Raw genomic sequence first — 13,702 nt, forward strand, 5'->3', positions numbered from 1 at the left:
GACACCCCAAATTTTCCTACCTACATAACTCTTCGGGATGAAAACACTGTCTTGGGAAGATCTCTCATGTAATGCAAATTTCTGAGATACCACCTAACACTAAGTCCTTAGTTTATATTACCTAACACTCATGTGACAAGGTTTATTGAAAAAGAAGAACATAGGATAGATATGTTTTGATGGCAGAAGAGGACAGGGAAAAGTACTGCGCAAAGTTGGCATCAAGGAAACACATGTCTGGAGGATCAGCATGCCCACCATTTTATATGCAACAGAAGAGGTCCCTTGTTTCCTACCTTGCCAGTACACCAGTATGATCCCTGGGTGCAAGGACCCTTCCCCTCACCAGTCTGGTTCCCTTTCCAATTCTCAGTCATCAGAACTGAGTCCATATTCATTTTCCCCAATACATACACACCAGACCTTGTTGACAATTGCATGTTATATTCTGTAGCCCTTTAGAGCAGTAATTCTGAAACAGTTCGAGTACATGCAAACTGCCTGAAGACCTTGTTAGAATGTAGATTCTGATTCAGGAGGTCTAGGGTGGGGCCTGAGGTCCTACATTTCTAACCAGCTCCCAGGGAATGCTGAACCAACAATGAGAAGGAATACACCGAGCATCCAGATCATTTTTGTAGTGACCTCATGAATTCTGACAACAAATCACTAGAAAGGGAGGGGATGTATTTCATCTCTATTTTGCAGGTGAGGAGGAAAAGGCACATGGAAGTTAAATGCCCTCTTAAAGTCAGATGGGCAGATATTCAGCCTTAATCCAGCATTCTTCCAGCAGTGTGGTGCTGCTCTCACTTTAATTCTCAGTGCCTTAAGTGCCATTACTGATTTAAATCAACTCACAAAGACCTTTTAGAGGAAAGAGAATAAATGATGTAGCTAGCTGACTTTTCTTTCTCATAATCTTAGATCTCTTATCTACTCTATCTTGCCCACCTATTCCCACACTATGCCTCTTATCCCCTTCTCACAGTCTTCATTATGTAATTGCGTATCACACAGATGGACCTCTTCAGTTCCACCTCACACACAAAAAAAATACTTATTAATCTTTCATTTGGGCAAGGCATTGAGTGATGGTCTAGGGACAATAATGTAAGACTTGGTCCCTGCCCTCAAAGAGCTTTCACAATATCAAAACCAACATCAATTGTAATTGCTACAGTAGAAGGGAAGCCTTGCCAACACAAGACATGACTTGACAAAAAGAATAAACAAGGTGAAATGAAAGCACCAAGAAGAGAGCAATTCATTTCGTGAGCAGATCAGGGAAGATTCTTCAGTGGAGACTGTATTTGTGGGTTAACCTTTAAACTAAAGCAGGATTTCGACATGTGGGGAAAAATGTGGAGGAGGAAGAGAAGAAAGGAAAGACAGATTGTAGGCATGAGTAAAGGCTCACTGGAAGATTTGCTCGTTTGAAATGGTTGGTCTCCTATGCTTCCACTTGTCCATCAGGCTTGTACATCTGTAACAAAGTCCAGGGGAAACGCAATACCTTGCCTCTAAAGTACTGGCGGCAGAGTGCAGTCTGGTATCACTCCCCCTCGAAATGGAACCCATCCAGATTCTCACATCTCATTCTCCCTGAGTCCAATCCACCTCAAGAGAAGTATTACTTTTCAAGAAGGGACTTAGAGGCTCAGATAACAAATCTCTCATTGGTGAGTCATGTTCTTCTTGGCAATCCAACAGCCCATGGATATTTCCTGTCCAGCCTCTTTCTTTTCCAATCATCCCTAATGGAAACATTGCCTCATGCCTGCCTTTGCCAAATCCTCTGGCTCACCTGAAGCCCAACTTCCGGGATTTCTAGCTTGAACTCAATTCCTATCTCCCATAAACAAATCAACCAGGCTATCTTTCTTGAGCTATTTGGGTCCTAAGCATAAAAGATGATACCAAGCCATTGCAAGGCAATTTTTATTTTTAGCTTTTCCAGGCTATCCAGTTTAGAAATGAGCAGTAAAGGAGGAGAGCCAGGCAAAGCACTAAGTAAACAGTAGATGCTCAATACATGTTCATTGTTGTTGATATTATTGGCTTTCATTTACCAACATGGTTTTGATAAAGCCCAACTTCAAGGCATTTTTAATTTTGCTTAACAGGTGTTCCTCTTGTAAATTCTCTGCTGATATCTTCTTTCAGCAATGTGGAACATTCTGCACAATCTCTGTTATTTCAAAAATTTCCCTGAACGAACCACCTCTGAAGAAGAAATCTTCAATAAATAATAGATGTATCTGCTTCCAAAGAAAAGGTTCCAGCCTTGGAAATACTACCCCAACGTTCTTAACGTTTATGTTGTTCACAACTATTGTTAAGGTTTCAAATTACCCATAACGAGCAACTCTTTAAAATATCCCTATGTGACTTTTAGTCAGGTTCTCTCCTTGCCAAAATTTTATAAGTTCTTTAAATAAGGAAGAAATCATAACTACCATCCCTATGGCGAGGTCTTCCAACCTCTACAAAGAGCATGTCAGTTTATCAGAAGTCGCTTCCCATCCTTGGATCTCACATCATAGAAAGATGGATAATGTACATGTATTTTGTAGAAGGGAGGTCTGTCTGTCTGTCTGAAACAAGGAAATGTGTATTTCAGGAAGCTTAAGTGTAATCGCATTACTTCGAAATATATGTAGTAAAAATTAATTAAACCACTGAAGTGTTGACAAGTTGCAATTTATAATTAGTGTGCTAATTGTTTATAAATTGAGGTCTCTAAAGTACCCCACATGTGAGGTAATCTTGTAATTGAAATAACTTTTCTATTTTTTAACGACCATATTCTTTTATTTTAAGATTTATTTATTTATCTTAGAGACAGAGAGAACATACAAGTTGGAGGGACAGAGAGAGAGGGAGAGAGAATCCCAAGCAGACTTCATGCCAAGTGTAGAGTGTGACACAGGGCTCGATCCTATCACCCTGAGGCCAAGGCCTGAGCAGAAACCAAGTGTCTCCTTGACTATCATATTCTTTTACTGAAAACTTCACCTTTGCTCAAAACAAACAGAATCTCAAATTAGAGGCTATGGAAATAAGAAAAAATGCTTTTCTTTCTTACTAGAAATATATTATGAATGAGTGTGAAAATTCATACACATTTAAGGAAATGCTCCATCATCATATTTATATACCTCCTTTTTAGTTTATACACATTTTTGCATAATTGAGTTCATATTTATAATTATTATGGCATCTTGCACTGAATTCTAGCTCTTAACTTCATTTTGCTAATTAATGTTTTTAAAAGCTTATGTCTAAATATTTATACATTCTCTCATTATTCTACATTGTCCATTATTTTTAATTTTGTATTATTATAAATAATGCTATAATAAACACATTGCACATCAATTGTTATCTGTTCTCTTATATACCAAAAAGAGATTCTTAGAAGTAAAATTATCCAACCAAAAGTACATTTTTTTTAACTTGTTACTTTGACCTACTTTTAAACTTACAGGCAAGATGGAAAGTACAAAAAAACCCTTCATACGTCTACCTAGATTTCCCACATTTTAACATTTCACCACATTCACATTTTTTATAACCACGCCCAACTGGCTTGTTTTAAAGGAGAAGGGCATGTAGAGTTAACAACCTGAGGACAATTGGGACCTGCGGTCAGGGAAGAACAGCACCCCCTCCCCATACATGCCCAATGCCCCAAATAAAAAATAACCAACTATGGGAGAGCAGCTGAGACAGTGACTGAAGTTGGGGGAAGGGAACAGGGAACCCAGGGGGCGGCGGAAGAGACCATGCGTGTGCTGGGAGGGCCCAGAGGCAGCGGCGGTGCAAGTAACATGAGTACAAGTCTCTGTGTACTCTGTGTACTTTATGGATCTCTCTCCCTGCCTCCTCTTCTTCTCCCAGTCCTTCTTTACCGTTACCCCCTCTCTCTCTCCCTTTCCCCTCTGCCTTCCCTTCTTCCCTCCAAGGTCTCTCCCTTTCCTGTATGAAAGTAACTTGCAGGCATGATACATCTTTAGCCCTAAATGCTTCAGTGTGTATTTCCTAAAATTTCAGGTATTCTCTGATAGAAGCATATATATGAACCCTATATAAAATTGATAGTATGTATTATCTAATTTCTAGAATTTGTGTAGATTTCTCCAATTGTCCTGATAAGGGTCTTCATAGCAAATAAAATCCTGAATCACACATTGTCTTCAGTTGTCATAACCCTCTGGCTTTCTGTAATCTAAAACAATTCCTAGGGGTGCCCAGGTGGCTCAGCCAGTTAAGCATAGGACTCTTGGCTTTGGCTCAGGCGATGATCTCAGGTCATGAGATCGCACCTGGCATAGGGCTCTACATGCACTCCATGGGGAGTCTGCTGCAGATTCTCTCCCTCTGGCCCTCCCCTCACTCACTAACACACACATGCTCTCTCTCTCTCTTAAATAAATAAAATAATTTTACTCAATTATTCATAAAAGACACAGACAGAGAGGCAGAGACATAGGCAGAGGAAGACACAGGCTCCCTGTGGGGAGCCCGATGCAGGACTCAACTCTAGGACCCTGGGATCATGACCTGAGCTAAAGGCAGATGCTCAGCCACTGAGCCACCCAGGTACCCCTCAAATAAATAAAATCTTTGAAACAGTTCCTCAATTGTTCTTTGTCTTTCACAATATTCGGACATATTTAGAGAATAACGGTCCATGATGTCAAATGTCCTTCACTCCAGATTTCTTGTGAGTGATTTCAGGTTACTCATTTATGGCAGGAGTACTGTAGATTGTGGTATCATTTTCTTCTCAGAGCATCATGTCATAAGGCTCCCCATGAGATGTGGGTTTATCTCATGACCCAGGATGTTAACTTTGACCCCTTGATTAAGGTGATGTCCACCATATTTCTCTGCTGAAAACATACCTTTTCCCCTTTGTAATTAATACATATTTTGTAAAACAAGGGAAATGTCTATTACTCAAAAACTGTGACCCCCTGGTTTTCGTATCTATTGACTATTTTAGCTTGAACTCATTGTTACTGTGATAGTTACCAAATGGTTGTTTTCTGATTCTGACATTACCTCTGCATTTCTCAGGTGCAGTCTCCTAAAAGGAGAAACTTTCCCTCTCCTTAACTAGTTATTTATATCTCTATGGTTCCTGTTTTATTTAATTGGCCAGACTGGTTGATTGATACTCAAAGTGTTCCAGATTTAGCTAGTGGTAGTTCCTTCAAGTTGATTGTTGCCCATGTCCTTTTGGCATATCCCCATTATCCTTTGAGCACTTCCTTCCTTTCAGACATAACATGAAGTTCCAGATCTTTTTTTTTAATTTTTTTTAATTTTTATTTATTTATGATAGTCACACAAAGAGAGAGAGAGAGAGAGAGAGAGGCAGAGACACAGGCAGAGGGAGAAGCAGGCTCCATGCACCGGGAGCCCGATGTGGGACTCGATCCCGGGTCTCCAGGATCGCGCCCTGGGCCAAAGGCAGGTGCCAAACCGCTGCGCCACCCAGGGATCCCTGAAGTTCCAGATCTATGTTCTTTTTGTTTGTTTTTTGTTGCCTCTTCCCTGGTCAGCTATTTCTCCAAGGGGTCTTAGTTCCTTAGAGGAAATGATATTTTGAGACCAAGATAGGAATGCATGCAGTCACCGAGGTATTGCTGCTTCTAGATCTTTTCAACCTACATAGCTGGAAAATATAAATTTATATATCCATACATCCCCATGTACATGTGTGTATACATACATCTCCACTTGTATCCATATCTATTAGTTTATCCATGACTATATATATCTATATATATATATTAAAAATAATGAGTGTTTTATGACCTCCAAATGGAATGACCTCCAATTCCAATTTAACAGAATAGAATTTCTTCTAATTTTTGCCCTTTCTGTATTTGTAACTCCCTCCTCCAATAATCTGAAATATTGCTACTATTCCCTGCAACTTATTTACTTATTTGTTCGGTCCTAGTTTACACAGAAAATAGTTTCAAAATTGCTAACCCATATTCTGTGGCAAAAAAAGAAAATCTGTTAAGTACAGGTAAATATTCGTTAATAATTTCTTTGTATTCATCCTGAGGATTGCTAGTCCAAATCCAATGTTCAAAAAAATACAAACCTTTGACAAATCTTAATACATATTATCAGATCACTTTCTACAGTTATCAGCAGCACTTAAGAGTAAATTATTGAGAGCAACTTACCAACCTTGAATATAGTCATACACACACACATACACACACACACACACACAGACACACAGAGAAATAAAACAAATTTACTAATTGGGTATGTTCAAAAATGTTACTATTATTGGTTGTATTTTTTTATTCCTCTTGCAAGTTATTATTGGAGGAAAAATGATTTTGAAACCCAAATATTTTCTGTGAATTAGCTTGCATATAATTAGCAGATCAGCTCTGGAATCAGTACCATTGGGATTTTACCAAAACCTGAGGAGACCAAGCAGAGGACAGTACTTCTGGGAGGGGTAGATGAAGAAGCAAGATGGGGTGAACCTAAATACAACATAAGCCACACACAATTACCAAAGGAACCATCTTTGCTCCTTCTGCCCAACACCAGACTCCAGGCTATGGGTTTTGGTTTTGATGACTTTTGTATCCCTTGCCCTGAAAATTCATTTTAATCTGAAATTACTGAATTCAAATGTTGGGCTGGAAGCAAGGCCACCTGTGCAGTGATTTGTCACCTACTCCAATTCCCCTTCGGCCGAATCATGCAATAATTCAGAGAAAATCAATGCTATTCAAAAGTCCTATGGCTCTTACAAGCTTAGTAATAAGTAGTAAGTGAAACCACAGGTATATGAGAACTAGTTTCAGAGTTTAAGCAGAGGATTCATTCTAAGGAAAACCCATATGCTTGTATGATGTCCTGGGTCTCTTCAACAGGATCACCAAGACTCATAAATTAAATGAGATGCACTCAATTCTCCTTAATTTGATTATATTTGTATAGACCACTCATGAAAAAGCTTCCTGGCTCTTAAAACACCAACACCACCCCAAAATCCACCGAAGCTATTCCCAAACGAAAACTATTCCCTACACATTTTGAAGGGTGAATTCTATAGCAGATAAACTATATCTCAAAAACAAAACAAAAAGCAACTAGCTCCTAAAACCGTTCCAATGATGAGAATTCACCTTCATAGCATGGAGATGATATGCCAAACACTAGGAGGTAGGGCCTCTTATTATTTCCATTTAACACATCAGGAAACTGGCTCAAAGGAAAGAAATGCCCAAGAACATGTGGTAATAAGTGGACAAACCAGGACTCAAACCTATCTCTTTTTCTTTCCAAAATCTAGAATTTTAACCTATACACCATGATTCCATTGAAGACATCCAAGGTGCAGCCAGCTGCTAAGTCATGGCAAGTCAACATTGTGTCCCATCACAACAAGGCTTTGCAACAGCAATGATGCAATCGCTCAGGTAGATATTTTGATTGCCATTATAATGAATAATTGTCTTGGCTGATGATTAGGGGATTTTGTGAGTGTGCATTTTTTTTCTTCACAGAATTAACCACTTACCTGACCAGACTACTTGATTTAGCCAATAAATTCAGCTTCCTGAAAACATGCTCCCTGAATTGAGATGCAAAATATGAAGTTATAGAATACATTTAACTGCCAGAAAGTACACTAAAATAAGATAAAATGGAGTTTGGGAATGTGGATTTATAACAAAAACAGTGATAGGCATTATACAGATCTAGAACAGTGCTTCTCACACATTAGTGTGCATACAAATCACCTGGGATGCTGCTGACGTACAGATTTTGACCTGGTGGACCTGCAGTGAGGCATGAGATTCTGTATCTCTAAGGTAATACCTCCAGGTAATACCAACACTGCTGATCCATAATCCTCCAGGTAATACCAACACTGCTGATCCATAATCCACACTCTGAGCAGCACGGATCTAGTGTTGTCCCCCATATCACCCCATTACAAGGATTATCTGAAGCCTCTGAAAACTGCACATCTCCAGGATCTATCCCATCCTGCTGAATCAAAATCTCTAAGAGAGAGGCCAGGAAAGTTAAATGTCTATTGGGCATACAAAGTGACTCAGATCATCAGCCAGGGTGTAGTCTCTGGTCTAGATGACTCTAAATACCAACCCTGGGACTCTCATATACCTGAATATACAGGAACAATTATTAATTTTAAAATCCAAGTCTTTCATATGTTGCATCAACTGATCTATGCTATTTATGGTTAGTGACTTATGTGATCTCATTATTTAAGGAACTCTATGTATATTAGGCAGTCCTAGTAACATGAGCCCTGTCTGCCTCAAAGACCCAGTGATAAAACTTCACTAGGAAATGGATTAAGGCTGACAGATACTATACATATACATACTTGGTGTTGGTATGTATGTATGGCTAGTGTTTTATTTGTACAAGAACATTGGTTGTTCGGTGGATGAAAAACGGAAGGAAAGAAGGAAAAGAACAAGCACAACAGTTATAAGACTTTACAACATCTACATTGACAAAACCAGTAAATATTAGTAATATTTTACTCCTTGAAGCAAAACAGTTTTAATAGTTTGCCAATCCTGTTGATGTGTCAGGTTCTCCTTATTTCAATTATATATTTAAATGTCCATCTTTTATTTAACAAACGACACATAAAAGTACTCACAAACACACACACATATTATTCAAAGAATGTGTTCTAGAAAACCAAAGAGTGTATTTTTGTAAGTTGTTGTTTAGGACTTCCCTACTTGGCTCTGGACCACTTTCCTTCCACCAAGGAACCCCAACCTTATAAAATAGAATTGTTGAAATTAATAAAATTATCTGTATTTGATTACTTAAGTTATACTATTATTAACTGTATTCTTCAGCCTTCTGAGACAAGGGAAAAAATACTTTCTGGTATGTAAGTTCAAAGAAATGGACCTCTTACCAGACGTGAGCAGTTGTCTTGGGAATGCAGATTTATGAAAATTGATAGCCTGTCTTTGTCTGGCAAAACAAAGTGCCTTTCTTTCCCACTTTGTTTTCTCCCTATGTAACAGAGACCAATTTTTTTTTCCTTTCTTATTTTCGGGTGGAGGGGGGTGCGTGGGTGGGATGTGAATTTTTAAATTAAACATACCTCTCAGGCCCATTGCAAGGAAACATCTCTGGGGTCTCTGCAACTCCTTTGAGCCCCAAAGAAAAAGATGTTGACCTTCAAGTTCAAGCTGAAATGAAGACTAAAAGCAAATAAGTTGGGGTAAAGGAGACAGATGTTCAGATTGTATGTTTAAATTGATGATGAGTAAACAGGTTATTATAAACAAAGCCAGACAGCTGGATATGGTTAGAGAGTGTTTATGAAAAAAAAGTAAAATAAATAAAATTTAAATTTTCTTTTTAAAAATGAGAATGTAGGAAAATGCTGAAAGAAAATAATTTTGTTCTATTTTGGTATCAGGGGGGCGTATCCAGGATTTTGTATTTTTTCATTTCCATAAATTATGTTTATATATGTGTTGCACTTACCTCGGCTTACTTAGCATATGCTAAAAATAATGAGAACTTTTCATCTCCTGGGACATGTCACATGTTCCCCCAATTACCCTGCTTTCAGTTTCAGGGCAGTGAACAGGACTGCTAAAAAGGTAAACAAGCAGCTGAGATAACACTACAAATTTAAAACGTCACTTGAACATACCCATTCAATAAGGAGACAAAGGGGCCATGATGGCCTTTTTTCCCTGCCCTAAAAATCTGGAAAGCAACTGGATTTTCTATCACACTTTTGGGGATTTGAACAGCATCCAGACATCTGTAAGACGTGTATTTTTAATCACATCTGACTTTCACTCCCAAGCCTTGTGTACCAAAACTTGAAACTGCCATGTGGCCTACAAGCCTGTAAAGGAACCTCCGCCCCCAAACATGTGAAGTTTCCAAAAGCATTTGTTCCCAATTTCCACAGTTTGGGTTAGAGTACTTCCATAGGGCTCCCTGACTCTTGGAAAACTGGAAACCTGGCTTGATTTGGCTATGTTTCTACTAGCTGCACCTTCCCCACAGGCTTGCTTTAACTCTCTTTCTCAACTGAGTAAATTTTTTTTCATATGCTTGGGATAAATAGAATAATTTTACAATGAAATAAAGAAAACATTTATTAGATATTGAAGTCAAGGAAGCTTGATGGACAACATTGTGTCTACTATCACCGAGCTTAATGTCCAGTTGAGAAGGAAGATACAGGCTGGTGAAATGGTCAATAACAAAGACACAAATGACTATCTGGGAAAAAACATAAAACAAAAGTTACGTTGATAACTATTGCCAAAGGATGAAGTACAAAAATGGCAGAGAGAGTATTATGGAAGAGATGCCAAGTGAGCAAGGAATTAATAAGAGATTGACCAGATGTACCAATTTGGCTACGTTGTGGCATTATATCGGCTTCTTTCATTTGTGAAAGTGTCCCAGTTTGCATGAGACATTACATGGTCACACCCTGTTTATAGAAGACCGAATTCAGATACAAGGAAGAGGGAGTAGGGAGGATATTCAAGAAGGAAGTAAATGAAGATTACAAGCAAGATCAAAGAGAAAAGAACATATTAGTCATGTGCCAAGGCCCAGTGAGTAAAGCAATATGTGTAGCAATAACAGAAAAGCACAATTACTACCAATCCACTACTTCATAAAGTTATACAAAAGAATTCTCTGGTACATAATAGAATAAACAGAAAATAGAAATGATAAAGAAAAAGATTCATAACTGCCCATGATTTCTTTTTCTTTGAGATGTCACCCAAAATATGGCATCATACCATCCATATTGATCTTCAATATGCCCTATTTACTCAAATTCACATTGTGAATACCTGTCTATATCAATAGATTTATTTTATGTCTTTGATAATTGTTTCATTAAATTCTACAATGCAGATAAATTGTAATATATTAGACAAGCTCCTAGGTAAGATATTTGGGAACTTCAGACTAATTTTTGCTATTACAAAAACAGCGTAGCAGTAACGTTCTTAAAGAAAATTTGTGTTCAGTTATCTGATTACACTCATATAATACATAATTAGTAGCACAATTTCTAATTAGATTTTTTTTGAATCTCTAAATTTACAATTGAGAAGCTGAGTCACCCAGGCCATTAACCTGTTGTCATTTTGTTCCCAAATGACCAGAAAGAATAATTTTGACCACTCTCTGACTTTTCTCTATTCCTAGTACAGCCATCTTAGTGTTCCTGAGGTATTGTGATAGCCTCTTGTCTTATTTCCTTCACTCTAGTTCTGTCCAAAATACTCTCTACAATGCAGGAAAACAAGTTGTTTAAATTATTCCCCAAAATGTGCCATTTCTCTGCTTAAAGCCCTTTAGTATATTCCAGTGAAACTCCAAATCTAAGCTCCCTAGCATGAAGCTATGTGATCCAATCTGTCCCAATCGCTAGCCCCATCCCCACTGCCTACTACAACACTGCAGCCCCAATGGCCACCTTCCAGTTCCTAGAGCAAGCCAAACTCTTTCCTGCTTCTGGGTCTTTACATATCAGGTCCTGAAATATTCTTTCCCGGTTTAGCTTTGCTCAAATTATAATTATACTAATTTGTTTCTAACTAGCCTTTTTTCAACCTTTTTCAGTAGGCAGTAAATTCTATGGTGACGCTAATGAAATTAATGAAATTAGGGTTTTTTTCACCACTGATGTGGCAGTGCTCCTAATAAAATTGATTGGCATATAAGAAGTGCTCAGTAACTAATAGAGAGGTAGATGGGCAATGAATGCCATCAGAAGAACTCCCCCAAATAAGCCTGAGTTCTCTATTTTTGTCTAGCTTGACATTCTTAAAAATCAAGTAATCATGGTAAACATATAAGTATTGTTGGCATGAGATGACAAATACCAGGAAAGTAAGGACCTGGAAATAGACTAAATGTTATCAGTGAACTACCTAGAATCTGGCGTCTTAGATTCTCCCATCATCCTTATCCATGGGCTATTTGTTGGCTAAAGGCCAACCCAATGCCAAAATTGAAGCAAGCAGTCAGAAAACTATCAGCATGACTTTCTGAAGGAAAGAAACCCTCTGTAAGCAGAAGTTACCCCAGGGCCTGGAATGAGTGACACAACACAGCTGGCACAGGATGACCAACAGGATTAGCTGGGTCAAGGCATCGGCCAGCCAAAGCAGCCGCGACAGTCCCAGCAGATGCCAAGGAGTGATCGTGTGTCACCTCTGCTCATCCCCATCTGTTCGTTCGGCTGACCCTAGAGCTGGCCCCAGCTTTCTTTCCCAAACTCCCAGGCAGCTGAGATCCGAGGAAAATGAGTATCATGCAAGAGTGTTCAGCAACTGTGTGTCTGATGTGTGCTCATAAGTCATGGAAGTGACCAGGGTGAGGTGTCAGCTTACAATTTCTGCATGCTTCTCCTTACTACAAAGCCCGCCCTCTACAGCCAGAGAGAAGAGAGATGGTGGATGGCAGAAATCTCTGCACAGGTAATTTAGGGGATAAACAATTGGCCGGAAGTCTCTCTTGCGCTGTGCCTTCGTGTTACCCAAGGCTCACTTAAACTGAGAGAGATCACCGTGGGCCCAAGGCCTCTGGATCCTGAGCGGCAGCTTAAAATTGACACTCTGCAGTTATACTTCTGCATGACCTCAGGCAAGTTTAATTTTGCTGAGCCTCAATTCCTCATCTAAAGAATGGGAATCACAGCCCCTCACAGCTCTAGGATAAGGACTAAATGACACACAAAAAAATAGCTCAGTGCATGGAAAGTTCTGATAAATAAGAGTTGCTTTTATTATCATTGGTATACATTATCTAAGATTCCTCACTCTTTAGAAAGAAATCAGAGAATTTCCCCCAAATTCCCGAGGCTTCAGAATTGTTTTGTGACATTTGCTTTTTTGCATCTCATCTAGTCTAAGATATTCTCTCACCAGTTCCCTGATCAAATACTTTAGTGTCTTCTTCTATCTCATCTTGAATGCTAACCTTGATCAATTGCTAATGGCTGCTTAGAGTGATTAAACTATGCTGTGATCCATTGGCAATGTCTGTTACAGGCAAGGATTAGGAGAGAAATGACCTGAGTGTCTGATGTTTGCTATCAGTGAAGAGCTGGCACCAATATGGTACCAAATTTCTATTATGAAGATGGTTTACACTTCTTCCTAAGAACACTAAAGACGCTTCCAGCCTTGGCAAAGGGCGCTTACCTCTCTAGCTTATCTAAACACTACTGTATGGCCTACATTCCCTCTTCTTGAAGCCCCTACCCCCATTCCCAGCAAGAAAAAGGCAGAACAACCATATGCTACCAAATGCATTTTTCCTTTCCAGCATCTCTTTGATTCTCTTTCATGAATCTGAGTCATCTCTCCACACCCACCAGCAATCCCAGCTGAAATTACTGTTTTCTACAGCACTTCAACTTTTCATATCCTCGGGACCTGCTTTCTATCTGGTTCAGAAGACTTTGGAGGGTGGGGGAGGGCACCCAAGCCTTCTCTCCAGCAGGGATTTCTTGCTGAAATGTATTTTTCTCCTCCACATCAAAGTCCATTGGAAACACAGAAACCTCAGCCTATCAGGGGTTAGATACATATATAAATACATCCATCAAATTCTCTAACCCTGGTCTTTATCAAGAGTAAATCCTCTA

This window comes from Nyctereutes procyonoides, unplaced genomic scaffold, assembly GCF_905146905.1.
Source record: "Nyctereutes procyonoides isolate TBG_1078 unplaced genomic scaffold, NYPRO_anot_genome, whole genome shotgun sequence".
Lineage (NCBI taxonomy): Eukaryota > Metazoa > Chordata > Mammalia > Carnivora > Canidae > Nyctereutes > Nyctereutes procyonoides.